Below are 26,744 nucleotides of genomic sequence, written 5' to 3' on the forward strand. Positions count from 1 at the left end.
AATAATGCACTTTTAATCTTCCTGTTTTCCATCATATGTGTCCAAATAGTGCAACTTTCCTTCTCATCACTTCTTGCATAAGGTCTTCTATGTGCAAAATTTTTATTACTTCTACGTTGGTCGCTCTTTTGGTCCAGTTTATATGCAATATCCTTCTGTAGCAATACATTTTGAATGCCAATATCTTATCTTGTCAGTTTCTTTCAATGTCCAAGTCTCGCAGGTATACAAAGGTAATGACCAAAAAATTACCCCAAGCCAATGTGCAGCCTAACGGCTATTCGAAGATAAACCAAGGTCTGCGAGGCGGAAAGAGGCCTCCACAGGGATTGGATGGAAGGCAGGCATTTAAAGTTATGGGATAGAAGGGTTTGAATGAGAAGAGGCGGGAAACAAAGTGGAACCAAGAGGCAATGGTTGGGATCCGTTAGAGAGGAAGGAAAGGGATTGGCTAAGGAAAATACAGTGAGGGAATATTCTAGAAAGGGAACTGGAACGATATAAAAGGACAGAGCACAAGGGGAGGGGACGTTCGAGGGAAAGTACAGCTTCAACTTCAAGCACGAAGCCCGGACCTAGATTGTTCTGTGTTTATAAAGTGGTTGCTAGTTCTTCGTCGTCTGAGTCATTACGCAAGGCTGAACTTAATATGCATGTTCTTAAGATCTCAGTTTGGTTGCAGTAAAATGCAGCTTTCTTCAATAACATATTATGTCATCCGTGAATCTCAGCTTATTTATTATTCCTCCTTACGCAGATATTCCTGTGCCGTTGTCCTGAATGGCATCCATCAATCTTTTCAAGTATTGACGAAGGTGTTTGCTGATAGTAGATCCCCAGTCTCATACCTATTGTTGTTGGGAACCATTCCCTGATTTTCTATCCAAACTTCATTGCTGACTTTGGCTTTTCACTTATTTAGTGGTTAATTTGACGCGGACAACTTTCTTGTTTTCTCCGACACCACTTTTATTACAACTCTTCACATTACGTCTGTGACTCTGTCATTCCGCTTAGCCGCAGCTCGCTCGCCACGCTCCACCCGTCTCGCTCACTCCGCTTCCTCCCCTATCCCCCACTGTCTCTCTGCGTCGTCCCTGTCTCTCTCCGTCGCTCGCTGTCTCTGTCTCTCTCCAGCGCTCGCTGTCTCTGTCTCTCTCCGTCGCTCGATGTCTCTGTCTCTCTCCGGCGCTCGCTGTCTCTGTCTCTCCGTCACTCGATGTCTCTGTCTCTCTCAGTCACTCGATGTCTCTGTCTCTCTCCGTCGCTCGATGTCTCCGTCTCTCTCCGTCGCTCGATGTCTCTGTCTCTCTCCATCGCTCGATGTCTCTGTCTCTCTCCGTCGCTCGATGTCTCTGTCTCTCTTTGTCGCTCGCTGTCTCTGTCTCTCTCCGTCGCTCGATGTCCCTGTCTCTCTTCGTCACTCGCTGTCTCTGTCTCTCTCCGTCGCTCGATGTCTCTGTCTCTCTCCATCGCTCGATGTCTCTGTCTCTCTTTGTCGCTCGCTGTCTCTGTCTCTCTTTGTCGCTCGCTGTCTCTGTTTCTCTCCGTTGCTCGCTGTCTCTGTCTCACGCTGTATCTGTCTCTCTCCCGCTGTCTCTGTCTCTGTCTCACGCTATATCTGTCTCTCTCCAGCTGTCTCTGTCTCTCTCTCTCTGTCTCACGCCATATCTCTGTCTCTCTCCCGCTGTCTCTGTCTCACTCTCGCTCAGTCTCTGCCTTACTCCCTGTTGGTCTCTGCTCGTCTCTGCTGGTCTCTACTTGTCTCTGCTCTACTGCTAGCCTGTTGTGTCTCCTATGTCTTCGCTCCGGTTCTCCCCGACCTGCTTCGTTCCAGTCCCAGCGACAACTCTCCTCATTCTTCCCATCTCCCGAATATATCCCCGTTCAAATTACCAACCAATTAATTAGGCCGCGTGCCACCGACGCCCCGCGTCCCCCCGCACCTGTTACTTGCCCCCTCTATTGCCAGACATTCCGGCGCCACTCTGCCCTTGACAACAACCCCGGCCAATCACAGCCATACATCGCTTACCAACTTAATTGGCCCGTCATTAGTTCACAGTTTCCCACCGCCGCACCTGGCCCGCCCGACGTAACCCCACTGTCCATAACTCGCATGTCTTTACCATCCACCCTGTATGCGCGTGTTAATCCACTACACTTATATCCTTTAACGTTCTTTTCAGCCTTTCAGAGCATTCTTCAATATCCTCTTCTGTGCTATCTGATGTCGGTGCATATATTTGGATGACAGATATTTAGGGGTTGTCCATTAAATTTAGCTACAATCCCAATAATGATGCTTTGGCTTTTGCACTCAACAAGAACCCTTCTCCTGACCAGATAATTGCACCCCCATGTATCTCCCCCATTTCTGTCCAATTCATTTCTGCCAGTCCTAGAATGTTGTACCTGTATATTTCCTTTCTTAGCAGTTCTAACTGTCCTGTTGCTCATAATGTTCTCATATTCCATGTTTCTACTGTGATCTCCTCATTCGCCATTCTCAGCCTCTTTGTTGTTTCAGAATGTGGCTGATTTGTTTCTTGATCGTATCGTAGCTGCTGCTGCTGCTTTCAAGTAACTAATTTTTCAACCCAATTCCGGTTACTCATCCGAGCTTGTTTCCTTCTTCTGTGATCGTCATGTACATTGGATTCCTTTCATAATTTTCTTCACAATCGAAATATCAGCATCTTTTTGCCTGACCCTCCTTTTTATCCAGGCTTGTGACTGGCTTATAAATCCACTGGTTTGTGGACCTTCGAAGCGAAGTTAACCAGGCTGAGCTCTGTGGAATCCAGCAGACGTTATCATGCAGATGTGCGTGATGACATCACCGCTGTTCACGCAGTACCGCACTCATTATTAATCATATGCAACCTTTATCACATTGTTAGTACATTGGGTCACGGAAGGGGAGAGTATTCTGTAGAGTACGCGAGTACGTGCGGCGATCAGTAACGAAAGGTACTTTAAGATTATATGACGATATTCATACGAAAAGGTGTTCAAAACAGGTATTATTCCCAAAGGCACAAATATATCAACAGATCCATTGGACAGATTATATGATTACCAAAATGGCTTAGAGTGAGGGTGTGAGGTAGGGAGCGCTCTCTCCCCTGATATCCTTATCTTGGGCCAACGTTTAATTAATTATGGACCAGTTTGCCTGATAAGGAAGCCGGTTGGATAAGCTATTCCCCCACGTGAGCGTAGCTCCGTGGCGAAGGGGTCAAGGATTAATTCGTATTGATGGATCGGTTGGTAATTTATGCGATTAGAAGTACAGCCCAAAACAAAATATTAAGGAGGAAAATTATGAATATACTTATAAACGACAGACTGTTATCACCCGATCTGTAGCGATGCTTCCACGGCCACAGATGGTTCACGTTTTGGGATTGGCTTTTGGTTCCTGACTCGTGTATGGTGAGGGATATGAATTGTGTTGAATAGTCATTGTTCGGAGTTGATTCTTTGCGTCAAACAGACGCCTGGTTTGTTGTGTGGTGGGGGGCAGTGCGCGTCATACGTATCAGTCGATTCTTCTGTGACGGTGGTTGATTCAGTTCGGCTGACGTAGGTTGGCGAGCCGACATGCTGTTGTAGTTGCGATGGCCCGTCGGTAGATGGCGCACACAGCTCGCTCGTAGCGTGCGCAGTGGTTCCGTCGGCTTGTCGGCTTGCCCATGTTCCGCTCTTAGCGGGCACGGTTGTATGATGACAGTAGCAGTGTGTAAGTCTCATAATCGCAAGGTCGTGAATTCGATTCTCACATGGGACAAAGTAATTTTATTGTTGGAAAGCAATTTACATTTAGATAATAACCTCAAATTATGCGTGTGAAATTGATCCGCTTTTGTGCATGACATACGTGTCATCAACTACTTGTCCCTCTTTATACCGTCCCATTGAATCCCAATGTTTGAGATGTCCCAATTAGAACAAAACTATTATTATATCAGCCTCATTAGTGCAGTAGGTAGCGCGTCAGTCTCATAATCTGAAGTCGTGAGTCCGGTCCTCACATGGGGCAAAATTATTTTTTTCTTGGCATAATAGACACATTTATATAATACCAAAATCAAATTATGCATTAGGAATTGATCCGCTTTTTGTGCATGACATTTGTGTCATGAACTACTTTTCCTCTAATTCTTGTCCCTCTTTATAGCTTACAATTGAATCCCAATTTTTTAGATATGCCAATCACAACAAAGCTAATTGAATAGCAGCCTCATTAGCGCGGTAGGTACAGCGTCAGCCTCATAATCTGAAGGTCGTGAGTAAGATCCTCACATGGGGCAAAGTATCTTTTTTTCTTGGCATTATAGACACATTTATATAATATCAACTTCAAATTATGCTTAAGGAAGTCATCCGCTTTTTGTGCATAACATACGTTTCACCAATGACCTATCCTCGTATTGCTGTGCCTCTATATATCTTACAATTAAATCCCAATACTTGAGATATCCCAATTAGAACAAACCTGATACCCCAATGGCCTCATTAGCGCAGAAGGTAGTGTGTCAGTCTCATAATCTGAAGGGGGTGAGTTCGATACTCACATGGGGCAAAGTAATTTTATTCTTGGCATGCAATTCACATTTAGATAATAACTTCAAATTATGCGTGTGGAATTGAGCCGCTTTTTGTGCATGACATACATGTAATCAACTACTTTTGCACTGATTCCTGTACCTTTTTTACCTTCCAATTTGATCCCAATATTTGAGATGTCCGAATTAGTCTAAAAGTAATCAAATATCAGCCTCATTAGCGCAGTAGGTAGCGCGTCAGTCTCATAATCTGAAGGTCGTGAGTTCGATCCTCACATGGGGCAAAGTAATTTTATTCTTGGCATGCAATTCACATTTAGATAATAACTTCAAATTATGCGTGTGGAATTGATCCGCTTTTGTGCATGACATACATGTAATCAACTACTTTTCCTCTGATTCCTGTAACTTTTTTACCTTCCAATTTGATCCCAATATTTGAGATGTCCGAATTAGTCTAAAATTAGAAAAATATCAGCCTCATTAGCGCAGTAGGTAGCGCGTCAGTCTCATAATCTGAAGGTCGTGAGTTCGATCCTCACATGGGGCAAAGTAATTTGATTCTTGGCATGCAATTCACATTTAGATAATAACTTCAAATTATGCGTGTGGAATTGATCCGCTTTTGTGCATGACATACATGTAATCAACTACTTTTCCTCTGATTCCTGTAACTTTTTTACCTTCCAATTTGATCCCAATATTTGAGATGTCCGAATTGGCCTAAAATTAACCAAATTTCAGCCTCATTAGCACAGTAGGTAGCGCGTCAGTCTCATAATCTGAAGGTCGTGAGTTCAATCCTCACATGGGGCAAAGTAATTTTATTCGTGGCATGCAATTCACATTTAGATAATAACTTCAAATTATGCGTGTGGAATTGATCCGCTTTTTGTGCATGACATCCATGTAATCAACTACTTTTCCTCTGATTCTTGTAACTTTTTTACCTTCCAATTTGATCCTAATATTTGAGATGTCCGAATTAGTCTAAAAGTAATCAAATATCAGCCTCATTAGCGCAGTAGGTAGCGCGTCAGTCTCATAATCTGAAGGTCGTGAGTTCGATCCTCACATGGGGCAAAGTAATTTTATTCTTGGCATGCAATTCACATTTAGATAATAACTTCAAATTATGCGTGTGGAATTGATCCGCTTTTGTGCATGACATACATGTAATCAACTACTTTTCCTCTGATTCCTGTAACTTTTTTACCTTCCAATTTGATCCCACTATTTGAGATGTCCGAATTAGTCTAAAATTAGAAAAATATCAGCCTCATTAGCGCAGTAGGTAGCGCGTCAGTCTCATAATCTGAAGGTCGTGAGTTCGATCCTCACATGGGGCAAAGTAATTTGATTCTTGGCATGCAATTCACATTTAGATAATAACTTCAAATTATGCGTGTGGAATTGATCCGCTTTTGTGCATGACATACATGTAATCAACTACTTTTCCTCTGATTCCTGTAACTTTTTTACCTTCCAATTTGATCCCAATATTTGAGATGTCCGAATTGGCCTAAAATTAACCAAATTTCAGCCTCATTAGCACAGTAGGTAGCGCGTCAGTCTCATAATCTGAAGGTCGTGAGTTCAATCCTCACATGGGGCAAAGTAATTTTATTCGTGGCATGCAATTCACATTTAGATAATAACTTCAAATTATGCGTGTGGAATTGATCCGCTTTTTGTGCATGACATCCATGTAATCAACTACTTTTCCTCTGATTCTTGTAACTTTTTTACCTTCCAATTTGATCCTAATATTTGAGATGTCCGAATTAGTCTAAATTTAATCAAATATCAGCCTCATTAGCGCAGTAGCTAGCACGTCAGTCTCATAATCTGAATGTCGTGAGTTCGATCCTCATATGGGGCAAAGTAACTTTATTCTTGGCATGCAATTCACATTTAGATAATAACTTCAAATTATGCGTGTGGAATTGATCCGCTTTTTGTGCATGACATCCATGTAATCAACTACTTTTGCTCTGATTCCTGTACCTTTTTTACCTTCCAATTTGATCCCAATATTTGAGATGTCCGAATTAGTCTAAAATTAATCAAATATCAGCCTCATTAGCGCAGTAGGTAGCGCGTCAGTCTCATAATCTGAAGGTCGTGAGTTCGATCCTCACATGGGGCAAAGTAATTTTATTCTTGGCATGCAATTCACATTTTGATAATAACTTTAAATTATGCATGTCGAATTGATCCGCTTTTTGTGCATGACATCCATGTAATCAACTACTTTTCCTCTGATTCTTGTAACTTTTTTACCTTCCAATTTGATCCCAATATTTGAGATGTCCGAATTAGTCTAAAATTAATCAAATATCAGCCTCATTAGCGCAGTAGGTAGTGCGTCAATCTCATAATCTGAAGGTCGTGAGTTCGATCCTCACATGGGGCAAAGTACTTTTTTTCTTGGCATAATAGACACATTTATATATTACCAACTTCAAATTATGCTTAAAGAATTCATCCGCTTTTAGTGCATGACATACGTGTCATCAACTACCTTTCTTCTTATTCATGTGCGTCTTATACCTTCCAATTGAGTCACAATATTTGAGATATGCCAATCAGAACAAAACTCATTATATATAAGCCTCATTAGCGCAGTAGGTAGCGCGTCAGTCTCATAATCTGAAGGTCGTGAGTTCGATCCTCACATGGGGCAAAGTAATTTGATTCTTGGCATGCAATTTACATTTAGATAATAACTTCAAATTATGCGTGTGGAATTGATCCGCTTTTGTGCATGACATACATGTAATCAACTACTTTTCTTCTGATTCCTGTAACTTTTTTACCTTCCAATTTGATCCCAATATTTGAGATGTCCGAATTGGCCTAAAATTAACCAAATTTCAGCCTCATTAGCACAGTAGGTAGCGCGTCAGTCTCATAATCTGAAGGTCGTGAGTTCAATCCTCACATGGGGCAAAGTAATTTTATTCGTGGCATGCAATTCACATTTAGATAATAACTTCAAATTATGCGTGTGGAATTGATCCGCTTTTTGTGCATGACATCCATGTAATCAACTACTTTTCCTCTGATTCTTGTAACTTTTTTACCTTCCAATTTGATCCCAATATTTGAGATGTCCGAATTAGTCTAAATTTAATCAAATATCAGCCTCATTAGCGCAGTAGGTAGAGCGTCAGTCTCATAATCTGATTGTCGTGAGTTCGATCCTCATATGGGGCAAAGTAATTTTATTCTTGGCATGCAATTCACATTTAGATAATAACTTCAAATTATGCGTGTGGAATTGATCCGCTTTTTGTGCATGACATCCATGTAATCAACTACTTTTGCTCTGATTCCTGTACCTTTTTTACCTTCCAATTTGATCCCAATATTTGAGATGTCCGAATTAGTCTAAAATTAATCAAATATCAGCCTCATTAGCGCAGTAGGTAGCGCGTCAGTCTCATAGTCTGAAGGTCGTGAGTTCGATCCTCACATGGGGCAAAGTAATTTGATTCTTGGCATGCAATTCACATTTAGATAATAACTTCAAATTATGCGTGTGGAATTGATCCGCTTTTTGTGCATGACATCCATGTAATCAACTACTTTTGCTCTGATTCCTGTACCTTTTTTACCTTCCAATTTGATCCCAATATTTGAGATGTCCGAATTAGTCTAAAATTAATCAAATATCAGCCTCATTAGCGCAGTAGGTAGCGCGTCAGTCTCATAATATGAAGGTCGTGAGTTCGACCCTCACATGGGGCAAAGTAATTTTATTCTTGGCATGCAATTCACATTTTGATAATAACTTCAAATTATGCATGTCGAATTGATCCGCTTTTTGTGCATGACATCCATGTAATCAACTACTTTTCCTCTGATTCTTGTAACTTTTTTACCTTCCAATTTGATCCCAATATTTGAGATGTCCGAATTAGTCTAAAATTAATCAAATATCAGCCTCATTAGCGCAGTAGGTAGTGCGTCAATCTCATAATCTGAAGGTCGTGAGTTCGATCCTCACATGGGGCAAAGTACTTTTTTTCTTGGCATAATAGACACATTTATATATTACCAACTTCAAATTATGCTTAAAGAATTCATCCGCTTTTAGTGCATGACATACGTGTCATCAACTACCTTTCTTCTTATTCATGTGCGTCTTATACCTTCCAATTGAGTCACAATATTTGAGATATGCCAATCAGAACAAAACTCATTATATATAAGCCTCATTAGCGCAGTAGGTAGCGCGTCAGTCTCATAATCTGAAGGTCGTGAGTTCGATCCTCACATGGGGCAAAGTAATTTGATTCTTGGCATGCAATTCACATTTAGATAATAACTTCAAATTATGCGTGTGGAATTGATCCGCTTTTGTGCATGACATACATGTAATCAACTACTTTTCTTCTGATTCCTGTAACTTTTTTACCTTCCAATTTATCCCAATATTTGAGATGTCCGAATTGGCCTAAAATTAACCAAATTTCAGCCTCATTAGCACAGTAGGTAGCGCGTCAGTCTCATAATCTGAAGGTCGTGAGTTCAATCCTCACATGGGGCAAAGTAATTTTATTCGTGGCATGCAATTCACATTTAGATAATAACTTCAAATTATGCGTGTGGAATTGATCCGCTTTTTGTGCATGACATCCATGTAATCAACTACTTTTCCTCTGATTCTTGTAACTTTTTTACCTTCCAATTTGATCCCAATATTTGAGATGTCCGAATTAGTCTAAATTTAATCAAATATCAGCCTCATTAGCGCAGTAGGTAGAGCGTCAGTCTCATAATCTGATTGTCGTGAGTTCGATCCTCATATGGGGCAAAGTAATTTTATTCTTGGCATGCAATTCACATTTAGATAATAACTTCAAATTATGCGTGTGGAATTGATCCGCTTTTTGTGCATGACATCCATGTAATCAACTACTTTTGCTCTGATTCCTGTACCTTTTTTACCTTCCAATTTGATCCCAATATTTGAGATGTCCGAATTAGTCTAAAATTAATCAAATATCAGCCTCATTAGCGCAGTAGGTAGCGCGTCAGTCTCATAATCTGAATGTCGTGAGTTCGATCCTCATATGGGGCAAAGTAATTTTATTCTTGGCATGCAATTCACATTTAGATAATAACTTCAAATTATGCGTGTGGAATTGATCCGCTTTTTGTGCATGACATCCATGTAATCAACTACTTTTGCTCTGATTCCTGTACCTTTTTTACCTTCCAATTTGATCCCAATATTTGAGATGTCCGAATTAGTCTAAAATTAATCAAATATCAGCCTCATTAGCGCAGTAGGTAGCGCGTCAGTCTCATAATCTGAAGGTCGTGAGTTCGACCCTCACATGGGGCAAAGTAATTTTATTCTTGGCATGCAATTCACATTTTGATAATAACTTCAAATTATGCATGTCGAATTGATCCGCTTTTTGTGCATGACATCCATGTAATCAACTACTTTTCCTCTGATTCTTGTAACTTTTTTACCTTCCAATTTGATCCCAATATTTGAGATGTCCGAATTAGTCTAAAATTAATCAAATATCAGCCTCATTAGCGCAGTAGGTAGTGCGTCAATCTCATAATCTGAAGGTCGTGAGTTCGATCCTCACATGGGGCAAAGTACTTTTTTTCTTGGCATAATAGACACATTTATATATTACCAACTTCAAATTATGCTTAAAGAATTCATCCGCTTTTAGTGCATGACATACGTGTCATCAACTACCTTTCTTCTTATTCATGTGCGTCTTATACCTTCCAATTGAGTCACAATATTTGAGATATGCCAATCAGAACAAAACTCATTATAAATAAGCCTCATTAGCGCAGTAGGTAGCGCGTCAGTCTCATAATCTGAAGGTCGTGAGTTCGATCCTCACATGGGGCAAAGTAATTTTATTCTTGGCATGCATTTCACATTTAGATAATAACTTCAAATTATGCGTGTGGAATTGATCCGCTTTCTGTGCATGACATACATGTAATCAACTTCTTTTCCTCAGATTCCTGTCCCTTTTTTACCTTCCAATTTGATCCCAATATTTGAGATGTCCGAATTAGTCTAAAATTAGTAAAATATCAGCCTCATTAGCGCAGTAGGTAGCGCGTCAGTCTCATAATCTGAAGGTCGTGAGTTCGATCCTCACATGGGGCAAAGTAATTTTATTCTTGGCATGCAATTTACATTTAGATAATAACTTCAAATTATGCGTGTGGAATTGATCCGCTTTTTGTGCATGACATACGTGTCATCAACTACTTTTGCTCTCATATATGTGCATCTTTATACCTTCCAATTGAATCCCAATATTTTAAATATGCCAATCAGAACAAAAGTCATTATATATTAGCCTCATTAGCGCAGTAGGTAGCGCGTCAGTCTCATAATTTGAAGGTCGTGAGTTCGATCCTCACATGGGGCAAAGTAATTTTATTCTTGGCATGCATTTCACATTTAGATAATATCTTCAAATTATGCGTGTGGAATTGATCCGCTTTCTGTGCATGACATACGTGTAATCAACTTCTTTTCCTCTGATTCCTGTCCCTTTTTTTACCTTCCAATTTGATCCCAATATTTGAGATGTCCGAATTAGTCTAAAATTAGAAAAATATCAGCCTCATTAGCGCAGTAGGTAGCGCGTCAGTCTCATAATCTGAAGGTCGTGAGTTCGATCCTCACATGGGGCAAAGTAATTTTATTCTTGGCATGCAATTCACATTTAGATAATAACTTCAAATTATGCGTGTGGAATTGAGCCGCTTTTTGTGCATGACATACATGTAATCAACTACTTTTGCTCTGATTCCTCTCCCTTTTTTACCTTCCAATTTGATCCCAATATTTGAGATGTCAGAATTAGTCTAAAAGTAATCAAATATCAGCCTCATTAGCGCAGTAGGTAGCGCGTCAGTCTCATAATCTGAAGGTCGTGAGTTCGATCCTCACATGGAGCAAAGTAATTTTATTCTTGGCATGCATTTCACATTTAGATAATAACTTCAAATTATGCGTGTAGAATTGATCCGCTTTTGTGCATGACATACATGTAATCAACTACTTTTCCTCTGATTCCTGTAACTTTTTTACCTTCCAATTTGATCCCAATATTTGAGATGTCCGAATTAGTCTAAAATTAATTATAGGTCAGCCTCGTTAGCGCAGTAGGTAGCGCGTCAGTCTCATAATCTGAAGGTCGTGAGTTCGATCCTCACATGGGGCAAAGTAATTTTATTCTTGGCATGCAATTCACATTTTGATAATAACTTCAAATTATGCATGTCGAATTGATCCGCTTTTTGTGCATGACATCCATCTAATCAACTACTTTTCCTCTGATTCTCGTAACTTTTTTACCTTCCAATTTGATCCCAATATTTGAGATGTCCGAATTAGTCTAAAATTAATCAAATATCAGCCTCATTAGCGCAGTAGGTAGCGCGTCAATCTCATAATCTGAAGGTCGTGAGTTCGATCCTCACATGGGGCAAAGTAATTTTATTCTTGGCATGCAATTCAAATTTAGATAATAACTTCAAATTATGCATGTCGAATTGATCGGCTTTTTGTGCATGACATACGTGTCATCAACTACTTTTCCTCTCATTTATGTGCATCTTTATACCTTCCAATTGAATCCCAATATTTTAAATATGCCAATCAGAACAAAAGTCATTATATATTAGCCTCATTAGCGCAGTAGGTAGCGCGTCAGTCTCATAATCTGAAGGTCGTGAGTTCGATCCTCACATGGGGCAAAGTAATTTTATTCTTGGCATGCATTTCACATTTAGATAATAACTTCAAATTATGCGTGTGAAATTGATCCGCTTTCTGTGCATGACATACATGTAATCAACTACTTTTCCTCTGATTCCTGTAACTTTTTTACCTTCCAATTTGATCCCAATATTTGAGATGTCCGAATTAGTCTAAAATTAATTATAGGTCAGCCTCGTTAGCGCAGTAGGTAGCGCGTCAGTCTCATAATCTGAAGGTCGTGAGTTCGATCCTCACATGGGGCAAAGTAATTTTATTCTTGGCATGCAATTCACATTTTGATAATAACTTCAAATTATGCATGTCGAATTGATCCGCTTTTTGTGCATGACATCCATCTAATCAACTACTTTTCCTCTGATTCTCGTAACTTTTTTACCTTCCAATTTGATCCCAATATTTGAGATGTCCGAATTAGTCTAAAATTAATCAAATATCAGCCTCATTAGCGCAGTAGGTAGCGCGTCAATCTCATAATCTGAAGGTCGTGAGTTCGATCCTCACATGGGGCAAAGTAATTTTATTCTTGGCATGCAATTCAAATTTAGATAATAACTTCAAATTATGCATGTCGAATTGATCGGCTTTTTGTGCATGACATACGTGTCATCAACTACTTTTCCTCTCATTTATGTGCATCTTTATACCTTCCAATTGAATCCCAATATTTTAAATATGCCAATCAGAACAAAAGTCATTATATATTAGCCTCATTAGCGCAGTAGGTAGCGCGTCAGTCTCATAATCTGAAGGTCGTGAGTTCGATCCTCACATGGGGCAAAGTAATTTTATTCTTGGCATGCATTTCACATTTAGATAATAACTTCAAATTATGCGTGTGAAATTGATCCGCTTTCTGTGCATGACATACCTGTAATCAACTTCTTTTCCTCTGATTCCTGTCCCTTTTTTACCTTCCAATTTGATCCAAATATTTGAGATGTCCGAATTAGTCTAAAATTAGAAAAATATCAGCCTCATTAGCGCAGTAGGTAGCGCGTCAGTCTCATAATCTGAAGGTCGTGAGTTCGATCCTCACATGGGGCAAAGTAATTTCATTCTTGGCATGCAATTCACATTTAGATAATAACTTCAAATTATGCGTGTGGAATTGAGCCGCTTTTTGTGCATGACATCCATGTAATCAACTACTTTTGCTCTGATTCCTGTGCCTTTTTTACCTTCCAATTTGATCCCAATATTTGAGATGTCCGAATTAGTCTAAAATTAATCAAATATCAGCGTCATTAGCGCAGTAGGTAGCGCGTCAGTCTCATAATATGAAGGTCGTGAGTTCGACCCTCACATGGGGCAAAGTAATTTTATTCTTGGCATGCAATTCACATTTTGATAATAACTTCAAATTATGCATGTCGAATTGATCCGCTTTTTGTGCATGACATCCATGTAATCAACTACTTTTCCTCTGATTCTTGTAACTTTTTTACCTTCCAATTTGATCCCAATATTTGAGATGTCCGAATTAGTCTAAAATTAATCAAATATCAGCCTCATTAGCGCAGTAGGTAGTGCGTCAATCTCATAATCTGAAGGTCGTGAGTTCGATCCTCACATGGGGCAAAGTACTTTTTTTCTTGGCATAATAGACACATTTATATATTACCAACTTCAAATTATGCTTAAAGAATTCATCCGCTTTTAGTGCATGACATACGTGTCATCAACTACCTTTCTTCTTATTCATGTGCATCTTATACCTTCCAATTGAGTCACAATATTTGAGATATGCCAATCAGAACAAAACTCATTATATATAAGCCTCATTAGCGCAGTAGGTAGCGCGTCAGTCTCATAATCTGAAGGTCGTGAGTTCGATCCTCACATGGGGCAAAGTAATTTTATTCTTGGCATGCATTTCACATTTAGATAATAACTTCAAATTATGCGTGTGGAATTGATCCGCTTTCTGTGCATGACATACATGTAATCAACTTCTTTTCCTCAGATTCCTGTCCCTTTTTTACCTTCCAATTTGATCCCAATATTTGAGATGTCCGAATTAGTCTAAAATTAGTAAAATATCAGCCTCATTAGCGCAGTAGGTAGCGCGTCAGTCTCATAATCTGAAGGTCGTGAGTTCGATCCTCACATGGGGCAAAGTAATTTTATTCTTGGCATGCAATTTACATTTAGATAATAACTTCAAATTATGCGTGTGGAATTGATCCGCTTTTTGTGCATGACATACGTGTCATCAACTACTTTTGCTCTCATTTATGTGCATCTTTATACCTTCCAATTGAATCCCAATATTTTAAATATGCCAATCAGAACAAAAGTCATTATATATTAGCCTCATTAGCGCAGTAGGTAGCGCGTCAGTCTCATAATCTGAAGGTCGTGAGTTCGATCCTCACATGGGGCAAAGTAATTTTATTCTTGGCATGCATTTCACATTTAGATAATATCTTCAAATTATGCGTGTGGAATTGATCCGCTTTCTGTGCATGACATACGTGTAATCAACTTCTTTTCCTCTGATTCATGTCCCTTTTTTACCTTCCAATTTGATCCCAATATTTGAGATGTCCGAATTAGTCTAAAATTAGAAAAATATCAGCCTCATTAGCGCGGTAGGTAGCGCGTCAGTCTCATAATCTGAAGGTCGTGAGTTCGATCCTCACATGGGGCAAAGTTATTTTATTCTTGGCATGCATTTCACATTTAGATAATAACTTCAAATTAGGCGTGTGGAATTGATCCGCTTTTTGTGCATGACATACATGTAATCAACTACTTTTCCTCTGATTCCTGTCCCTTTTTTTACCTTCCAATTTGAACCCAATATTTGAGATGTCCGAATTAGTCTAAAATTAATCAAAGGTCAGCCTCATTAGCGCAGTAGGTAGCGCGTCAGTCTCATAATCTGAAGGTCGTGAGTTCGATCCTCACATGGGGCAAAGTAATTTTATTCTTGGCATGCAATTCACATTTTGATAATAACTTCAAATTATGCATGACGAATTGATCCGCTTTTTGTGCATGACATCCATGTAATCAACTACTTTTCTTCTGATTCTTGTAACTTTTTTACCTTCCAATTTGATCCCAATATTTGAGATGTCCGAATTAGTCTAAAATTAATCAAATATCAGCCTCATTAGTGCAGTAGGTAGCGCGTCAGTCTCATAATCTGAAGGTCGTGAGTTCGATCCTCACATGGGGCAAAGTAATTTTATTCTTGGCATGCAATTCAAATTTAGATAATAACTTCAAATTATGCATGTCGAATTGATCGGCTTTTTGTGCATGACATACATGTAATCAACTAGTTCTCCTCTGATTCTTGTAACTTTTTTACTTTCCAATTTGATCCCAATATTTGAGTTGTCCGAATTAGTCTAAAATTAATCAAATATCAGCCTTATTAGTGCAGTAGGTAACGCTTCAGGCTCATAATCTGACGGTCGTGAGTTCGATCCTCACATGGGGCAAAGTATTTTTTTCTTGGCATAATAGACACATTTATATATTACCAACTTCAAATTATGCTTAAAGAATTCATCCGCTTTTAGTGCATGACATACGTGTCATCAACTACCTTTCTTCTTATTCATGTGCCTCTTATACCTTCCAATTGATTCACAATATTTGAGATATGCCAATCAGAACAAAACTGATTAAATATAAGCCTCATTAGCGCAGTAGGTAGCGCGTCAGTCTCATAATCTGAAGGTCGTGAGTTTGATCCTCACATGGGGCAAAGTAATTTTATTCTTGGCATGCAATTCACATTTTGATAATAACTTCAAATTATGCATGTCGAATTGATCCGCTTTTTGTGCATGACATCCATGTAATCAACTAATTTTCCTCTGATTCTTGTAACTTTTTTACCTTCCAATTTGATCCTAATATTTGAGATGTCCGAATTAGTCTAAAATTAATCAAATATCAGCCTCATTAGCGCAGTAGGTAGCGCGTCAGTCTCATAATCTGAAGGTCGTGAGTTCGATCCTCACATGGGGCAAAGTAATTTTATTCTTGGCATGCAATTCACATTTAGATAATAATTCTAGATTTAAAGCTTTCGTGACTGCTAGGATCCATACTCTTTGGTTCTATTGGGTAAAGTCACGTAGGTGAAAATAAAATAACAAAAAATCACGATGTTTCGGCCAGAACACAAGCGGCCTTCATCAGGTGAAGGGACGAGACTGTCTGGAGGACAGCGCTGGAGTGAGAAAAGCCACGCTTAGATCACGACCTTTAAGCTGTGTGAGAAGAAAACAAAGCGCTTTGACAAAGGAATTAGCATATAATTTAGCATTGAAATGGCTCATTGAAATAGCTAAGTTAAAGTATACACATCCGCAGAGGCACCCCTTGACAAAGGAATTAGCATAGAATTTAGCATTGAAATAGCTGAGTGATTAGCTTGTAACTGGTCACAGAAACAGCTATGTTAAAGTCAGAGCATATACATTCACCGAGGCACCTAGTACTCATCAAACAGGAGAATTTAGCGAAACACAACCACGCTCAGACAGCGGACCTTTAAACTGTGTGCGAGCAAACAAGGTGTTCTGACAAATAAATTAGCATAAAAAATAGCATTTGATTGGCCGATTTTAGAAAAGAGGTGGTGTACGTGCCGGTGGACTTGCCGTTTGGCGCGGGGGGAGGGGGAGTTTACCTATTGATGGTGTGAAAAGGGAATTTATAAGAGCTGCGAAAGTTTGGGGTACCACTACTTGGAAAAATATACTGTACCATTGAAATTAGTTTAATGTTGAGTTCGATTTAGAACATCTTTCCAATGGTTGCTTAATTTGAAACCATCTTCTCGGTTGAAATTGTGTCTGTGTTTGTTAATCTGAATTGCTTCATGAACAAATCTCTGATAAAAACCCGTGGGTTTGCAAAAAACCTTGGTATCGGATAATTTTCTCCGATACCAAGGTTCTTTGCAAACACACGGGTTTTTATGAGAGATTTGTTCATGAAGCAATTCAGATTTACAAACACAGACACAATTTCAACCGAGAAGATGGTTTCAAATTAAGCAACCATTGGAAAGATGTTCTAAATCGAACTAAACATTAAAATAATTTCAATGGTACAGTATATTTTTTCAAGTAGTGGTACCCCAAACTTTCGCAGCTCTGATAAATTCCCTTTTGACACCATCAATAGGTAAACTCCCCCTCCCCCCTCCCCCCGCGCCAAACGGCAAGTCCACTGGCACGTACACCACCTCTTTTCTAAAATCGGCCAATCAAATGCTAATTTTTTTGCTAATTTCTTTGTCAGAACACCTTGTTTGCTCGCACACAGTTTAAAGTTCCGCGGTCTGAGCGTGGTTGTGTTTCGCTAAATTCACCTGTTTGATTTGTACTAGGTGCCTCGGTGAATGTATATGCTCTGACTTTAACATAGCTATTTCTGTGACCAGTTACAAGCTAATCACTCAGCTATTTCAATGCTAAATTCTATGCTAATTCCTTTGTCAAGGGGTGCCTCTGCGGATGTGTATACTTTAACTTAGCTATTTCAATGAGCCATTTCAATGCTAAATTATATGCTAATTCCTTTGTCAAGGCGCTTGGTGTTTTTCTTCTCACACAGCTTAAAGGTCGTGATCTAAGCGTGACTTTTCTCACTCCAGCGCTGTCCTCCAGACAGTATCATCCCTTCACCTGATGAAGGCCGCTTGTGTTGTGGCCGAAACGTCGTGATTTTTTGTTATTTTATTTTCACCTACGTGACTTTACCAAATAGAACCAAAGAGTTTAGATAATAACTTCAAATTATGCGTGTGGAATTGATTCGTTTTTGTGCATGACATACATGTAATCAACTACTTTTCCTCTGATTCCTGTCCCTTTTTTACCTTCCAATTTGATCCCAATATTTGAGCTGTCCGAATAAGTCTAAAATTCATCAAATATCAGCCTCATTAGCGCAGTAGGTAGCGCATCAATCTCATAATCTGAAGGTCGTGAGTTTGATCCTCACATGGGGCAAAGTATTTTTTTTCTTGGCATAATAGACACATTTATATATTACCAACTTCAAATTATGTGTGTGGAATTGATCCGCTTTTAGTGCATGACATTCGTGTCATCAACTACCTTTCCTCTTATTCTTGTGCCTCTTTATACCTTCCAATTGAATCACAATATTTGAGATATCCCAATTAGAACAAAAGTAACTAACCATCAGCCTCAGTAGTGCAGTAGGTAGCGCGTTAGTCTCATAGTCTGCAGGACGTGAGTTCGGCCCTCACATGGGGCAAAGTAATTTTATTCTTGGCATGCAATTTTCATTTAGATAATAACTTCAAATTATGCGTGTGGAATTGATCCGCTTTTGTGCATGACATACGTGTCATCAACTACTTTTCCTCTTATTCTTGACCCTCTTAATACCTTCGAAGTGAATCCCAATACTTGAGATATCCCAATTAGAACAAACCCGCTATCCCATTAGCCTCATTAGCACAGTAAGTAGTGCGTCAGTCTGATAATTTGAAAGTTGTGAATTCGATCCTCACATGGGCCAAAGTAACTTTATACTTGGAATGCAATTTACATTTAGATAATAACTTTAAATTATGCATGTGGAATTGATCTGCTTTTTGTGCATTACATACGTATCATCAACTACTTTTCCTCTTATTTTTGTGCCTCTTTATACCTTCCAATGGAATCCCAATATTTGAGAAATACAAATTAGAAAAAAACTGAGAAAATATCAGCCTCATGAGTGCAGTAGGTAGCGCGTCAGTCGCATAATCTGAAGGGCGTGAGTTCGATCCCCACATGGGACAAAGTAATTTTATTCTTGGCATAAATTTTACGTTTAGATAATGATTCCAACTTCAAGTTACGCGTTAGGAATCGATCCGCTTCATGTCCAAAACATACGTTTCATCAACGACCTATCCTCTTATTGCTGTGCCTCTTTATACCTTCCAATTTAATTTTATTCTTGGCATGCAATTCAAATTTAGATAATAACTTCAAATTATGCATGTCGAATTGATCGGCTTTTTGTGCATGACATACATGTAATCAACTAGTTTTCCTCTGATTCTTGTAACTTTTTTACCTTCCAATTTGATCCCAATATTTGAGTTGTCCGAATTAGTCTAAAATTAATCAAATATCAGCCTTATTAGCGCAGTAGGTAACGCTTCAGGCTCATAATGTGACGGTCGTGAGTTCGATCCTCACATGCGGCAAAGTATTTTTTTCTTGGCATAATAGACACATTTATATATTACCAACTTCAAATTATGCTTAAAGAATTCATCCGCTTTTAGTGCATGACATACGTGTCATCAACAACCTTTCTTCTTATTCATGTGCCTCTTATACCTTCCAATAGATTCACAATATTTGAGATATGCCAATCAGAACAAAACTGATTAAATATAAGCCTCATTAGCGCAGTAGGTAGCGCGTCAGTCTCATAATCTGAAGGTCGTGAGTTCGATCATCACATGGGGCAAAGTTATTTTATTCTTGGCATGCATTTCACATTTAGATAATAACTTCAAATTAGGCGTGTGGAATTGATCCGCTTTTTGTGCATGACATACATGTAATCAACTACTTTTCCTCTGATTCCTGTCCCTTTTTTTACCTTCCAATTTGAACCCAATATTTGAGATGTCCGAATTAGTCTAAAATTAATCAAAGGTCAGCCTCATTAGCGCGTCAGTCTCATAATCTGAAGGTCGTGAGTTCGATCCTCACATGGGGCAAAGTAATATTATTCTTGGCATGCAATTCACATTTTGATGATAACTTCAAATTATGCATGTCGAATTGATCCGCTTTTTGTGCATGACATCCATGTAATCAACTACTTTTCCTCTGATTCTTGTAACTTTTTTACCTTCCAATTTGATCCCAATGTTTGAGATGTCCGAATTAGTCTAAAATTAATCAAATATCAGCCTCATTAGCGCAGTAGGTAGCGCGTCAGTCTCATAATCTGAAGGTCGTGAGTTCGATCCTCACATGGGGCAAAGTTATTTTATTCTTGGCATGCAATTCAAATTTAGATAATAACTTCAAATTATGCATGTCGAATTGATCGGCTTTTTGTGCATGACATACATGTAATCAACTAGTTTTCCTCTGATTCTTGTAACTTTTTTACTTTCCAATTTGATCCCAATATTTGAGTTGTCCGAATTAGTCTAAAATTAATCAAATATCAGCCTTATTAGCGCAGTAGGTAACGCTTCAGGCTCATAATCTGACGGTCGTGAGTTCGATCCTCACATGGGGCAAAGTATTTTTTTCTTGGCATAATAGACACATTTATATATTACCAACTTCAAATTATGCTTAAAGAATTCATCCGCTTTTAGTGCATGACATACGTGTCATCAACAACCTTTCTTCTTATTCATGTGCCTCTTATACCTTCCAATTGATTCACAATATTTGAGATATGCCAATCAGAACAAAACTGATTAAATATAAGCCTTATTAGCGCAGTAGGTAGCGCGTCAGTCTCATAATCTGAAGGTCGTGAGTTCGATCCTCACATGGGGCAAAGTTATTTTATTCTTGGCATGCATTTCACATTTAGATAATAACTTCAAATTAGGCGTGTGGAATTGATCCGCTTTTTGTGCATGACATACATGTAATCAACTACTTTTCCTCTGATTCCTGTCCCTTTTTTTACCTTCCAATTTGAACCCAATATTTGAGATGTCCGAATTAGTCTAAAATTAAGCAAAGGTCAGCCTCATTAGCACAGTAGGTAGCGCGTCAGTCTCATAATCTGAAGGTCGTGAGTTCGATCCTCACATGGGGCAAAGTAATTTTATTCTTGGCATGCAATTCACATTTTGATAATAACTTCAAATTATGCATGTCGAATTGATCCGCTTTTTGTGCATGACATCCATGTAATCAACTACTTTTCCTCTGATTCTTGTAACTTTTTTACCTTCCAATTTGATCCCAATATTTGAGATGTCCGAATTAGTCTAAAATTAATCAAATATCAGCCTCATTAGCGCAGTAGGTAGCGCGTCAGTCTCATAATCTGAAGGTCGTGAGTTCGATCCTCACATGGGGCAAAGTAATTTTATTCTTGGCATGCAATTCAAATTTAGATAATAACTTCAAATTATGCATGTCGAATTGATCGGCTTTTTGTGCATGACATACATGTAATCAACTAGTTCTCCTCTGATTCTTGTAACTTTTTTACTTTCCAATTTGATCCCAATATTTGAGTTGTCCGAATTAGTCTAAAATTAATCAAATATCAGCCTTATTAGCGCAGTAGGTAACGCTTCAGGCTCATAATCTGACGGTCGTGAGTTCGATCCTCACATGGGGCAAAGTATTTTTTTCTTGGCATAATAGACACATTTATATATTACCAACTTCAAATTATGCTTAAAGAATTAATCCGCTTTTAGTGCATGACATACGTGTCATCAACAACCTTTCTTCTTATTCATGTGCCTCTTATACCTTCCAATTGATTCACAATATTTGAGATATGCCAATCAGAACAAAACTGATTAAATATAAGCCTCAATAGCGCAGTAGGTAGCGCGTCAGTCTCATAATCTGAAGGTCGTGAGTTCGATCCTCACATGGGGCAAAGTTATTTTATTCTTGGCATGCATTTCACATTTAGATAATAGCTTCAAATTAGGCGTGTGGAATTGATCCGCTTTTTGTGCATGACATACATGTAATCAACTACTTTTCCTCTGATTCCTGTCCCTTTTTTACCTTCCAATTTGAACCCAATATTTGAGATGTCCGAATTAGTCTAAAATTAATCAAAGGTCAGCCTCATTAGCGCAGTAGGTAGCGCGTCAGTCTCATAATCTGAAGGTCGTGAGTTCGATCCTCACATGGGGCAAAGTAATTTTATTCTTGGCATGCAATTCACATTTTGATGATAACTTCAAATTATGCATGTCGAATTGATCCGCTTTTTGTGCATGACATCCATGTAATCAACTACTTTTCCTCTGATTCTTGTAACTTTTTTACCTTCCAATTTGATCCCAATGTTTGAGATGTCCGAATTAGTCTAAAATTAATCAAATATCAGCCTCATTAGCGCAGTAGGTAGCGCGTCAGTCTCATAATCTGAAGGTCGTGAGTTCAATCCTCACATGGGGCAAAGTAATTTTATTCTTGGCATGCAATTCAAATTTAGATAATAACTTCAAATTATGCATGTCGAATTGATCGGCTTTTTGTGCATGACATACATGTAATCAACTAGTTCTCCTCTGATTCTTGTAACTTTTTTACTTTCCAATTTGATCCCAATATTTGAGTTGTCCGAATTAGTCTAAAATTAATCAAATATCAGCCTTATTAGCGCAGTAGGTTACGCTTCAGGCTCATAATCTGACGGTCGTGAGTTCGATCCTCACATGGGGCAAAGTATTTTTTTCTTGGCATAATAGACACATTTATATATTACCAACTTCAAATTATGCTTAAAGAATTCATCCGCTTTTAGTGCATGACATACGTGTCATCAACTACCTTTCTTCTTATTCATGTGCCTCTTATACCTTCCAATTGATTCACAATATTTGAGATATGCCAATCAGAACAAAACTGATTAAATATAAGCCTCATTAGCGCAGTAGGTAGCGCGTCAGTCTCATAATCTGAAGGTCGTGAGTTCGATCCTCACATGGGGCAAAGTAATTTTATTCTTGGCATGCAATTCACATTTTGATAATAACTTCAAATTATGCATGTCGAATTGATCCGCTTTTTGTGCATGACATCCATGTAATCAACTACTTTTCCTCTGATTCTTGTAACTTTTTTACCTTCCAATTTGATCCTAATATTTGAGATGTCCGAATTAGTCTAAAATTAATCAAATATCAGCCTCATTAGCGCAGTAGGTAACATGTCAGTCTTATTATCTGAAGGTCGTGAGTTCGATCCTCACATGGGGCAAAGTAATTTTATTCTTGGCATGCAATTCACATTTAGATAATAATTCTAGATTTAAAGCTTTCGTGACTGCTAGGATCCATACTCTTTGGTTCTATTGGGTAAAGTCACATAGGTGAAAATAAAATAACAAAAAATCACGATGTTTCGGCCACAACACAAGCGGCCTTCATCAGGTGAAGGGACGAGACTGTCTGGAGGACAGCGCTGGAGTGAGAAAAGCCACGCTTAGATCACGACCTTTAAGCTGTGTGAGAAGAAAACAAAGCGCTTTGACAAAGGAATTAGCATATAATTTAGCATTGAAATATCTCATTGAAATAGCTAAGTTAAAGTATACACATCCGCAGAGGCACCCCTTGACAAAGGAATTAGCATAGAATTTAGCATTGAAATAGCTGAGTGATTAGCTTGTAACTGGTCACAGAAACAGCTATGTTAAAGTCAGAGCATATACATTCACCGAGGCACCTAGTACTCATCAAACAGGAGAATTTAGCGAAACACAACCACGCTCAGACAGCGGACCTTTAAACTGTGTGCGAGCAAACAAGGTGTTCTGACAAATAAATTAGCATAAAAAATAGCATTTGATTGGCCGATTTTAGAAAAGAGGTGGTGTACGTGCCGGTGGACTTGCCGTTTGGCGCGGGGGGAGGGGGAGTTTACCTATTGATGGTGTGAAAAGGGAATTTATAAGAGCTGCGAAAGTTTGGGGTACCACTACTTGGAAAAATATACTGTACCATTGAAATTAGTTTAATGTTGAGTTCGATTTAGAACATCTTTCCAATGGTTGCTTAATTTGAAACCATCTTCTCGGTTGAAATTGAGAAGATGGTTTCAAATTAAGCAACCATTGGAAAGATGTTCTAAATCGAACTAAACATTAAAATAATTTCAATGGTACAGTATATTTTTTCAAGTAGTGGTACCCCAAACTTTCGCAGCTCTGATAAATTCCCTTTTGACACCATCAATAGGTAAACTCCCCCTCCCCCCTCCCCCCGCGCCAAACGGCAAGTCCACTGGCACGTACACCACCTCTTTTCTAAAATCGGCCAATCAAATGCTAATTTTTTTGCTAATTTCTTTGTCAGAACACCTTGTTTGCTCGCACACAGTTTAAAGTTCCGCGGTCTGAGCGTGGTTGTGTTTCGCTAAATTCACCTGTTTGATTTGTACTAGGTGCCTCGGTGAATGTATATGCTCTGACTTTAACATAGCTATTTCTGTGACCAGTTACAAGCTAATCACTCAGCTATTTCAATGCTAAATTCTATGCTAATTCCTTTGTCAAGGGGTGCCTCTGCGGATGTGTATACTTTAACTTAGCTATTTCAATGAGCCATTTCAATGCTAAATTATATGCTAATTCCTTTGTCAAGGCGCTTGGTGTTTTTCTTCTCACACAGCTTAAAGGTCGTGATCTAAGCGTGACTTTTCTCACTCCAGCGCTGTCCTCCAGACAGTATCATCCCTTCACCTGATGAAGGCCGCGTGTGTTGTGGCCGAAACGTCGTGATTTTTTGTTATTTTATTTTCACCTACGTGACTTTACCAAATAGAACCAAAGAGTTTAGATAATAACTTCAAATTATGCGTGTGGAATTGATTCGTTTTTGTGCATGACATACATGTAATCAACTACTTTTCCTCTGATTCCTGTCCCTTTTTTACCTTCCAATTTGATCCCAATATTTGAGATGTCCGAATAAGTCTAAAATTCATCAAATATCAGCCTCATTAGCGCAGTAGGTAGCGCATCAATCTCATAATCTGAAGGTCGTGAGTTTGATCCTCACATGGGGCAAAGTATTTTTTTTCTTGGCATAATAGACACATTTATATATTACCAACTTCAAATTATGTGTGTGGAATTGATCCGCTTTTAGTGCATGACATTCGTGTCATCAACTACCTTTCCTCTTATTCTTGTGCCTCTTTATACCTTCCAATTGAATCACAATATTTGAGATATCCCAATTAGAACAAAAGTAACTAACCATCAGCCTCAGTAGTGCAGTAGGTAGCGCGTTAGTCTCATAGTCTGCAGGACGTGAGTTCGGCCCTCACATGGGGCAAAGTAATTTTATTCTTGGCATAAATTTTACGTTTAGATAATGATTCCAACTTCAAGTTACGCGTTAGGAATCGATCCGCTTCATGTCCAAAACATACGTTTCATCAACGACCTATCCTCTTATTGCTGTGCCTCTTTATACCTTCCAATTTAATCCCAATATTTGAGATATTCCGATCAGAACAAAACTGATATGAGATTAGCATCATTCGTACAGTGTAGCGCGTCAGTCTCATGATCTTAATGTCGTGAGTTTGATCCTCACATGAGGCAAAAGTATTTTATTCTTGGCATAATATATACATTTATATAATACCAACTTCAAATTATGCGTGTGGAATTGATCCGCTTTTTGTGCATGACATACGTTTCATCAACTACTTAATTGGGATCCTCACATGGGGCAAAATTATTTTCTTCTTGGCATTATAGACACATTTATATAATACCAACTTCAAATTATGCATTAGGAATTGATCCGCTTTTTGTGCTTAACATACGTTTCATCAACTACTTAATTGGGATCCTCACATGGGGCAAAATTATTTTCTTCTTGGCATTATAGACACATTTATATAATACCAACTTCAAATTATGCATTAGGAATTGATCCGCTTTTTGTGCTTAACATACGTTTCATCAACGACCTATCCTCTTATTGCTGTGCCTCTTTAAACCTTCTTTGGTTCTTTCGATAAAGTCACGTAGAATAACAATATTTGAGATATCTCAATTATAACAAACCTGATATCGCATCAGCCTCATTACCGCAGTAGGTAGTGCTTTCGTCTCATGATCTGAAGGTCGTGAGTTTGATCCTCACCTGGGGTGAAGTTAGATTATTTATTGCATAAAATTAACATTTAAGTGATAGGGAATGTTTTCATGGATAAATTTGAATATTGGGATTCGAATGGAAGGTATAAAGAGGCACAACAATAAGAGGATATGTAGGTGATGAAACGTATGTTATGCACAAAAAGCGGATCAATTCCAAACGCATAATTTGAATTTGTTATTATTATCTTAATGTTAATATCATACCAAAAATAAGCTAACTTTGCCCCATATGAGGATCGAACACACGACCTTAATATTATGAGACTACCACACTACCCACTGCACTAATGAGGCTATGAGGATAGCAGGTTTGTTCTAATTGGGATTTCTCAAGTATTGGGATTCAATTGTAAGATATTAAGAGGCACAACAATAAGAGGATAAGTAGTTTATGAAACGTATCTGTCGAACGGGAATAGGCCGATTCTAAAGAAATCTACAACCTTCTATTCCTTTGCGCGAGCTAAAGAAATGAATCTTGGCGCGAGCTTAAGTTTTTTTATGTAAATTAATGAGGTAATGAT

The 26,744-nt window shown here is 38.5% G+C and overlaps 58 non-coding genes across 58 annotated transcripts; all 58 read left to right on the forward strand.

Moving 5' to 3' along the window:
- Window positions 1–4,782: 4,782 nt before the first annotated feature.
- TRNAM-CAU (transfer RNA methionine (anticodon CAU)) lies at window positions 4,783–4,855 on the forward strand. The gene has a single exon. It is a non-coding gene; the product is annotated as a tRNA-Met (tRNA).
- A 193-nt stretch (window positions 4,856–5,048) lies between these two features.
- Window positions 5,049–5,121, forward strand: TRNAM-CAU (transfer RNA methionine (anticodon CAU)). Its single transcript has one exon. It is a non-coding gene; the product is annotated as a tRNA-Met (tRNA).
- A 193-nt stretch (window positions 5,122–5,314) lies between these two features.
- TRNAM-CAU (transfer RNA methionine (anticodon CAU)) lies at window positions 5,315–5,387 on the forward strand. Its single transcript has one exon. It is a non-coding gene; the product is annotated as a tRNA-Met (tRNA).
- A 194-nt stretch (window positions 5,388–5,581) lies between these two features.
- TRNAM-CAU (transfer RNA methionine (anticodon CAU)) lies at window positions 5,582–5,654 on the forward strand. The gene has a single exon. It is a non-coding gene; the product is annotated as a tRNA-Met (tRNA).
- Window positions 5,655–5,847: 193 nt separating this feature from the next.
- Window positions 5,848–5,920, forward strand: TRNAM-CAU (transfer RNA methionine (anticodon CAU)). Its single transcript has one exon. It is a non-coding gene; the product is annotated as a tRNA-Met (tRNA).
- A 193-nt stretch (window positions 5,921–6,113) lies between these two features.
- On the forward strand, window positions 6,114–6,186 carry TRNAM-CAU (transfer RNA methionine (anticodon CAU)). Its single transcript has one exon. It is a non-coding gene; the product is annotated as a tRNA-Met (tRNA).
- Window positions 6,187–6,647: 461 nt separating this feature from the next.
- On the forward strand, window positions 6,648–6,720 carry TRNAM-CAU (transfer RNA methionine (anticodon CAU)). The gene has a single exon. It is a non-coding gene; the product is annotated as a tRNA-Met (tRNA).
- A 194-nt stretch (window positions 6,721–6,914) lies between these two features.
- On the forward strand, window positions 6,915–6,987 carry TRNAM-CAU (transfer RNA methionine (anticodon CAU)). The gene has a single exon. It is a non-coding gene; the product is annotated as a tRNA-Met (tRNA).
- Window positions 6,988–7,184: 197 nt separating this feature from the next.
- TRNAM-CAU (transfer RNA methionine (anticodon CAU)) lies at window positions 7,185–7,257 on the forward strand. Its single transcript has one exon. It is a non-coding gene; the product is annotated as a tRNA-Met (tRNA).
- A 193-nt stretch (window positions 7,258–7,450) lies between these two features.
- On the forward strand, window positions 7,451–7,523 carry TRNAM-CAU (transfer RNA methionine (anticodon CAU)). Its single transcript has one exon. It is a non-coding gene; the product is annotated as a tRNA-Met (tRNA).
- Window positions 7,524–7,717: 194 nt separating this feature from the next.
- On the forward strand, window positions 7,718–7,790 carry TRNAM-CAU (transfer RNA methionine (anticodon CAU)). The gene has a single exon. It is a non-coding gene; the product is annotated as a tRNA-Met (tRNA).
- Window positions 7,791–7,984: 194 nt separating this feature from the next.
- Window positions 7,985–8,057, forward strand: TRNAM-CAU (transfer RNA methionine (anticodon CAU)). Its single transcript has one exon. It is a non-coding gene; the product is annotated as a tRNA-Met (tRNA).
- A 194-nt stretch (window positions 8,058–8,251) lies between these two features.
- On the forward strand, window positions 8,252–8,324 carry TRNAM-CAU (transfer RNA methionine (anticodon CAU)). Its single transcript has one exon. It is a non-coding gene; the product is annotated as a tRNA-Met (tRNA).
- Window positions 8,325–8,518: 194 nt separating this feature from the next.
- TRNAM-CAU (transfer RNA methionine (anticodon CAU)) lies at window positions 8,519–8,591 on the forward strand. Its single transcript has one exon. It is a non-coding gene; the product is annotated as a tRNA-Met (tRNA).
- A 197-nt stretch (window positions 8,592–8,788) lies between these two features.
- TRNAM-CAU (transfer RNA methionine (anticodon CAU)) lies at window positions 8,789–8,861 on the forward strand. The gene has a single exon. It is a non-coding gene; the product is annotated as a tRNA-Met (tRNA).
- A 192-nt stretch (window positions 8,862–9,053) lies between these two features.
- Window positions 9,054–9,126, forward strand: TRNAM-CAU (transfer RNA methionine (anticodon CAU)). The gene has a single exon. It is a non-coding gene; the product is annotated as a tRNA-Met (tRNA).
- A 194-nt stretch (window positions 9,127–9,320) lies between these two features.
- On the forward strand, window positions 9,321–9,393 carry TRNAM-CAU (transfer RNA methionine (anticodon CAU)). The gene has a single exon. It is a non-coding gene; the product is annotated as a tRNA-Met (tRNA).
- Window positions 9,394–9,587: 194 nt separating this feature from the next.
- TRNAM-CAU (transfer RNA methionine (anticodon CAU)) lies at window positions 9,588–9,660 on the forward strand. Its single transcript has one exon. It is a non-coding gene; the product is annotated as a tRNA-Met (tRNA).
- A 194-nt stretch (window positions 9,661–9,854) lies between these two features.
- Window positions 9,855–9,927, forward strand: TRNAM-CAU (transfer RNA methionine (anticodon CAU)). The gene has a single exon. It is a non-coding gene; the product is annotated as a tRNA-Met (tRNA).
- A 194-nt stretch (window positions 9,928–10,121) lies between these two features.
- On the forward strand, window positions 10,122–10,194 carry TRNAM-CAU (transfer RNA methionine (anticodon CAU)). Its single transcript has one exon. It is a non-coding gene; the product is annotated as a tRNA-Met (tRNA).
- A 197-nt stretch (window positions 10,195–10,391) lies between these two features.
- Window positions 10,392–10,464, forward strand: TRNAM-CAU (transfer RNA methionine (anticodon CAU)). The gene has a single exon. It is a non-coding gene; the product is annotated as a tRNA-Met (tRNA).
- A 194-nt stretch (window positions 10,465–10,658) lies between these two features.
- Window positions 10,659–10,731, forward strand: TRNAM-CAU (transfer RNA methionine (anticodon CAU)). Its single transcript has one exon. It is a non-coding gene; the product is annotated as a tRNA-Met (tRNA).
- A 195-nt stretch (window positions 10,732–10,926) lies between these two features.
- On the forward strand, window positions 10,927–10,999 carry TRNAM-CAU (transfer RNA methionine (anticodon CAU)). The gene has a single exon. It is a non-coding gene; the product is annotated as a tRNA-Met (tRNA).
- Window positions 11,000–11,194: 195 nt separating this feature from the next.
- Window positions 11,195–11,267, forward strand: TRNAM-CAU (transfer RNA methionine (anticodon CAU)). Its single transcript has one exon. It is a non-coding gene; the product is annotated as a tRNA-Met (tRNA).
- Window positions 11,268–11,461: 194 nt separating this feature from the next.
- Window positions 11,462–11,534, forward strand: TRNAM-CAU (transfer RNA methionine (anticodon CAU)). The gene has a single exon. It is a non-coding gene; the product is annotated as a tRNA-Met (tRNA).
- A 193-nt stretch (window positions 11,535–11,727) lies between these two features.
- On the forward strand, window positions 11,728–11,800 carry TRNAM-CAU (transfer RNA methionine (anticodon CAU)). The gene has a single exon. It is a non-coding gene; the product is annotated as a tRNA-Met (tRNA).
- A 194-nt stretch (window positions 11,801–11,994) lies between these two features.
- On the forward strand, window positions 11,995–12,067 carry TRNAM-CAU (transfer RNA methionine (anticodon CAU)). Its single transcript has one exon. It is a non-coding gene; the product is annotated as a tRNA-Met (tRNA).
- Window positions 12,068–12,262: 195 nt separating this feature from the next.
- Window positions 12,263–12,335, forward strand: TRNAM-CAU (transfer RNA methionine (anticodon CAU)). The gene has a single exon. It is a non-coding gene; the product is annotated as a tRNA-Met (tRNA).
- A 194-nt stretch (window positions 12,336–12,529) lies between these two features.
- On the forward strand, window positions 12,530–12,602 carry TRNAM-CAU (transfer RNA methionine (anticodon CAU)). The gene has a single exon. It is a non-coding gene; the product is annotated as a tRNA-Met (tRNA).
- Window positions 12,603–12,796: 194 nt separating this feature from the next.
- TRNAM-CAU (transfer RNA methionine (anticodon CAU)) lies at window positions 12,797–12,869 on the forward strand. The gene has a single exon. It is a non-coding gene; the product is annotated as a tRNA-Met (tRNA).
- Window positions 12,870–13,064: 195 nt separating this feature from the next.
- TRNAM-CAU (transfer RNA methionine (anticodon CAU)) lies at window positions 13,065–13,137 on the forward strand. The gene has a single exon. It is a non-coding gene; the product is annotated as a tRNA-Met (tRNA).
- A 194-nt stretch (window positions 13,138–13,331) lies between these two features.
- On the forward strand, window positions 13,332–13,404 carry TRNAM-CAU (transfer RNA methionine (anticodon CAU)). The gene has a single exon. It is a non-coding gene; the product is annotated as a tRNA-Met (tRNA).
- Window positions 13,405–13,598: 194 nt separating this feature from the next.
- Window positions 13,599–13,671, forward strand: TRNAM-CAU (transfer RNA methionine (anticodon CAU)). The gene has a single exon. It is a non-coding gene; the product is annotated as a tRNA-Met (tRNA).
- A 194-nt stretch (window positions 13,672–13,865) lies between these two features.
- TRNAM-CAU (transfer RNA methionine (anticodon CAU)) lies at window positions 13,866–13,938 on the forward strand. Its single transcript has one exon. It is a non-coding gene; the product is annotated as a tRNA-Met (tRNA).
- Window positions 13,939–14,135: 197 nt separating this feature from the next.
- Window positions 14,136–14,208, forward strand: TRNAM-CAU (transfer RNA methionine (anticodon CAU)). The gene has a single exon. It is a non-coding gene; the product is annotated as a tRNA-Met (tRNA).
- A 194-nt stretch (window positions 14,209–14,402) lies between these two features.
- TRNAM-CAU (transfer RNA methionine (anticodon CAU)) lies at window positions 14,403–14,475 on the forward strand. The gene has a single exon. It is a non-coding gene; the product is annotated as a tRNA-Met (tRNA).
- Window positions 14,476–14,670: 195 nt separating this feature from the next.
- Window positions 14,671–14,743, forward strand: TRNAM-CAU (transfer RNA methionine (anticodon CAU)). Its single transcript has one exon. It is a non-coding gene; the product is annotated as a tRNA-Met (tRNA).
- Window positions 14,744–14,937: 194 nt separating this feature from the next.
- Window positions 14,938–15,010, forward strand: TRNAM-CAU (transfer RNA methionine (anticodon CAU)). Its single transcript has one exon. It is a non-coding gene; the product is annotated as a tRNA-Met (tRNA).
- Window positions 15,011–15,205: 195 nt separating this feature from the next.
- On the forward strand, window positions 15,206–15,278 carry TRNAM-CAU (transfer RNA methionine (anticodon CAU)). Its single transcript has one exon. It is a non-coding gene; the product is annotated as a tRNA-Met (tRNA).
- Window positions 15,279–15,472: 194 nt separating this feature from the next.
- Window positions 15,473–15,545, forward strand: TRNAM-CAU (transfer RNA methionine (anticodon CAU)). Its single transcript has one exon. It is a non-coding gene; the product is annotated as a tRNA-Met (tRNA).
- Window positions 15,546–15,739: 194 nt separating this feature from the next.
- Window positions 15,740–15,812, forward strand: TRNAM-CAU (transfer RNA methionine (anticodon CAU)). The gene has a single exon. It is a non-coding gene; the product is annotated as a tRNA-Met (tRNA).
- Window positions 15,813–16,008: 196 nt separating this feature from the next.
- Window positions 16,009–16,081, forward strand: TRNAM-CAU (transfer RNA methionine (anticodon CAU)). Its single transcript has one exon. It is a non-coding gene; the product is annotated as a tRNA-Met (tRNA).
- Window positions 16,082–16,275: 194 nt separating this feature from the next.
- Window positions 16,276–16,348, forward strand: TRNAM-CAU (transfer RNA methionine (anticodon CAU)). The gene has a single exon. It is a non-coding gene; the product is annotated as a tRNA-Met (tRNA).
- Window positions 16,349–18,271: 1,923 nt separating this feature from the next.
- Window positions 18,272–18,344, forward strand: TRNAM-CAU (transfer RNA methionine (anticodon CAU)). The gene has a single exon. It is a non-coding gene; the product is annotated as a tRNA-Met (tRNA).
- A 1,416-nt stretch (window positions 18,345–19,760) lies between these two features.
- Window positions 19,761–19,833, forward strand: TRNAM-CAU (transfer RNA methionine (anticodon CAU)). Its single transcript has one exon. It is a non-coding gene; the product is annotated as a tRNA-Met (tRNA).
- Window positions 19,834–20,283: 450 nt separating this feature from the next.
- On the forward strand, window positions 20,284–20,356 carry TRNAM-CAU (transfer RNA methionine (anticodon CAU)). Its single transcript has one exon. It is a non-coding gene; the product is annotated as a tRNA-Met (tRNA).
- Window positions 20,357–20,550: 194 nt separating this feature from the next.
- Window positions 20,551–20,623, forward strand: TRNAM-CAU (transfer RNA methionine (anticodon CAU)). The gene has a single exon. It is a non-coding gene; the product is annotated as a tRNA-Met (tRNA).
- A 196-nt stretch (window positions 20,624–20,819) lies between these two features.
- On the forward strand, window positions 20,820–20,892 carry TRNAM-CAU (transfer RNA methionine (anticodon CAU)). The gene has a single exon. It is a non-coding gene; the product is annotated as a tRNA-Met (tRNA).
- A 195-nt stretch (window positions 20,893–21,087) lies between these two features.
- On the forward strand, window positions 21,088–21,160 carry TRNAM-CAU (transfer RNA methionine (anticodon CAU)). The gene has a single exon. It is a non-coding gene; the product is annotated as a tRNA-Met (tRNA).
- A 194-nt stretch (window positions 21,161–21,354) lies between these two features.
- On the forward strand, window positions 21,355–21,427 carry TRNAM-CAU (transfer RNA methionine (anticodon CAU)). Its single transcript has one exon. It is a non-coding gene; the product is annotated as a tRNA-Met (tRNA).
- Window positions 21,428–21,621: 194 nt separating this feature from the next.
- Window positions 21,622–21,694, forward strand: TRNAM-CAU (transfer RNA methionine (anticodon CAU)). The gene has a single exon. It is a non-coding gene; the product is annotated as a tRNA-Met (tRNA).
- A 196-nt stretch (window positions 21,695–21,890) lies between these two features.
- Window positions 21,891–21,963, forward strand: TRNAM-CAU (transfer RNA methionine (anticodon CAU)). Its single transcript has one exon. It is a non-coding gene; the product is annotated as a tRNA-Met (tRNA).
- A 194-nt stretch (window positions 21,964–22,157) lies between these two features.
- On the forward strand, window positions 22,158–22,230 carry TRNAM-CAU (transfer RNA methionine (anticodon CAU)). The gene has a single exon. It is a non-coding gene; the product is annotated as a tRNA-Met (tRNA).
- A 194-nt stretch (window positions 22,231–22,424) lies between these two features.
- Window positions 22,425–22,497, forward strand: TRNAM-CAU (transfer RNA methionine (anticodon CAU)). Its single transcript has one exon. It is a non-coding gene; the product is annotated as a tRNA-Met (tRNA).
- A 194-nt stretch (window positions 22,498–22,691) lies between these two features.
- TRNAM-CAU (transfer RNA methionine (anticodon CAU)) lies at window positions 22,692–22,764 on the forward strand. Its single transcript has one exon. It is a non-coding gene; the product is annotated as a tRNA-Met (tRNA).
- A 196-nt stretch (window positions 22,765–22,960) lies between these two features.
- On the forward strand, window positions 22,961–23,033 carry TRNAM-CAU (transfer RNA methionine (anticodon CAU)). The gene has a single exon. It is a non-coding gene; the product is annotated as a tRNA-Met (tRNA).
- A 194-nt stretch (window positions 23,034–23,227) lies between these two features.
- Window positions 23,228–23,300, forward strand: TRNAI-UAU (transfer RNA isoleucine (anticodon UAU)). Its single transcript has one exon. It is a non-coding gene; the product is annotated as a tRNA-Ile (tRNA).
- Window positions 23,301–25,037: 1,737 nt separating this feature from the next.
- Window positions 25,038–25,110, forward strand: TRNAM-CAU (transfer RNA methionine (anticodon CAU)). The gene has a single exon. It is a non-coding gene; the product is annotated as a tRNA-Met (tRNA).
- Window positions 25,111–26,744: the final 1,634 nt, after the last annotated feature.

The sequence above is a fragment of the Petromyzon marinus genome, chromosome 1 (genome assembly GCF_048934315.1).
Source record: "Petromyzon marinus isolate PM22_M1 ecotype Great Lakes invasive population chromosome 1, UKy_Petmar_22M1.pri1.0, whole genome shotgun sequence".
Classification (NCBI taxonomy): domain Eukaryota; kingdom Metazoa; phylum Chordata; class Hyperoartia; order Petromyzontiformes; family Petromyzontidae; genus Petromyzon; species Petromyzon marinus.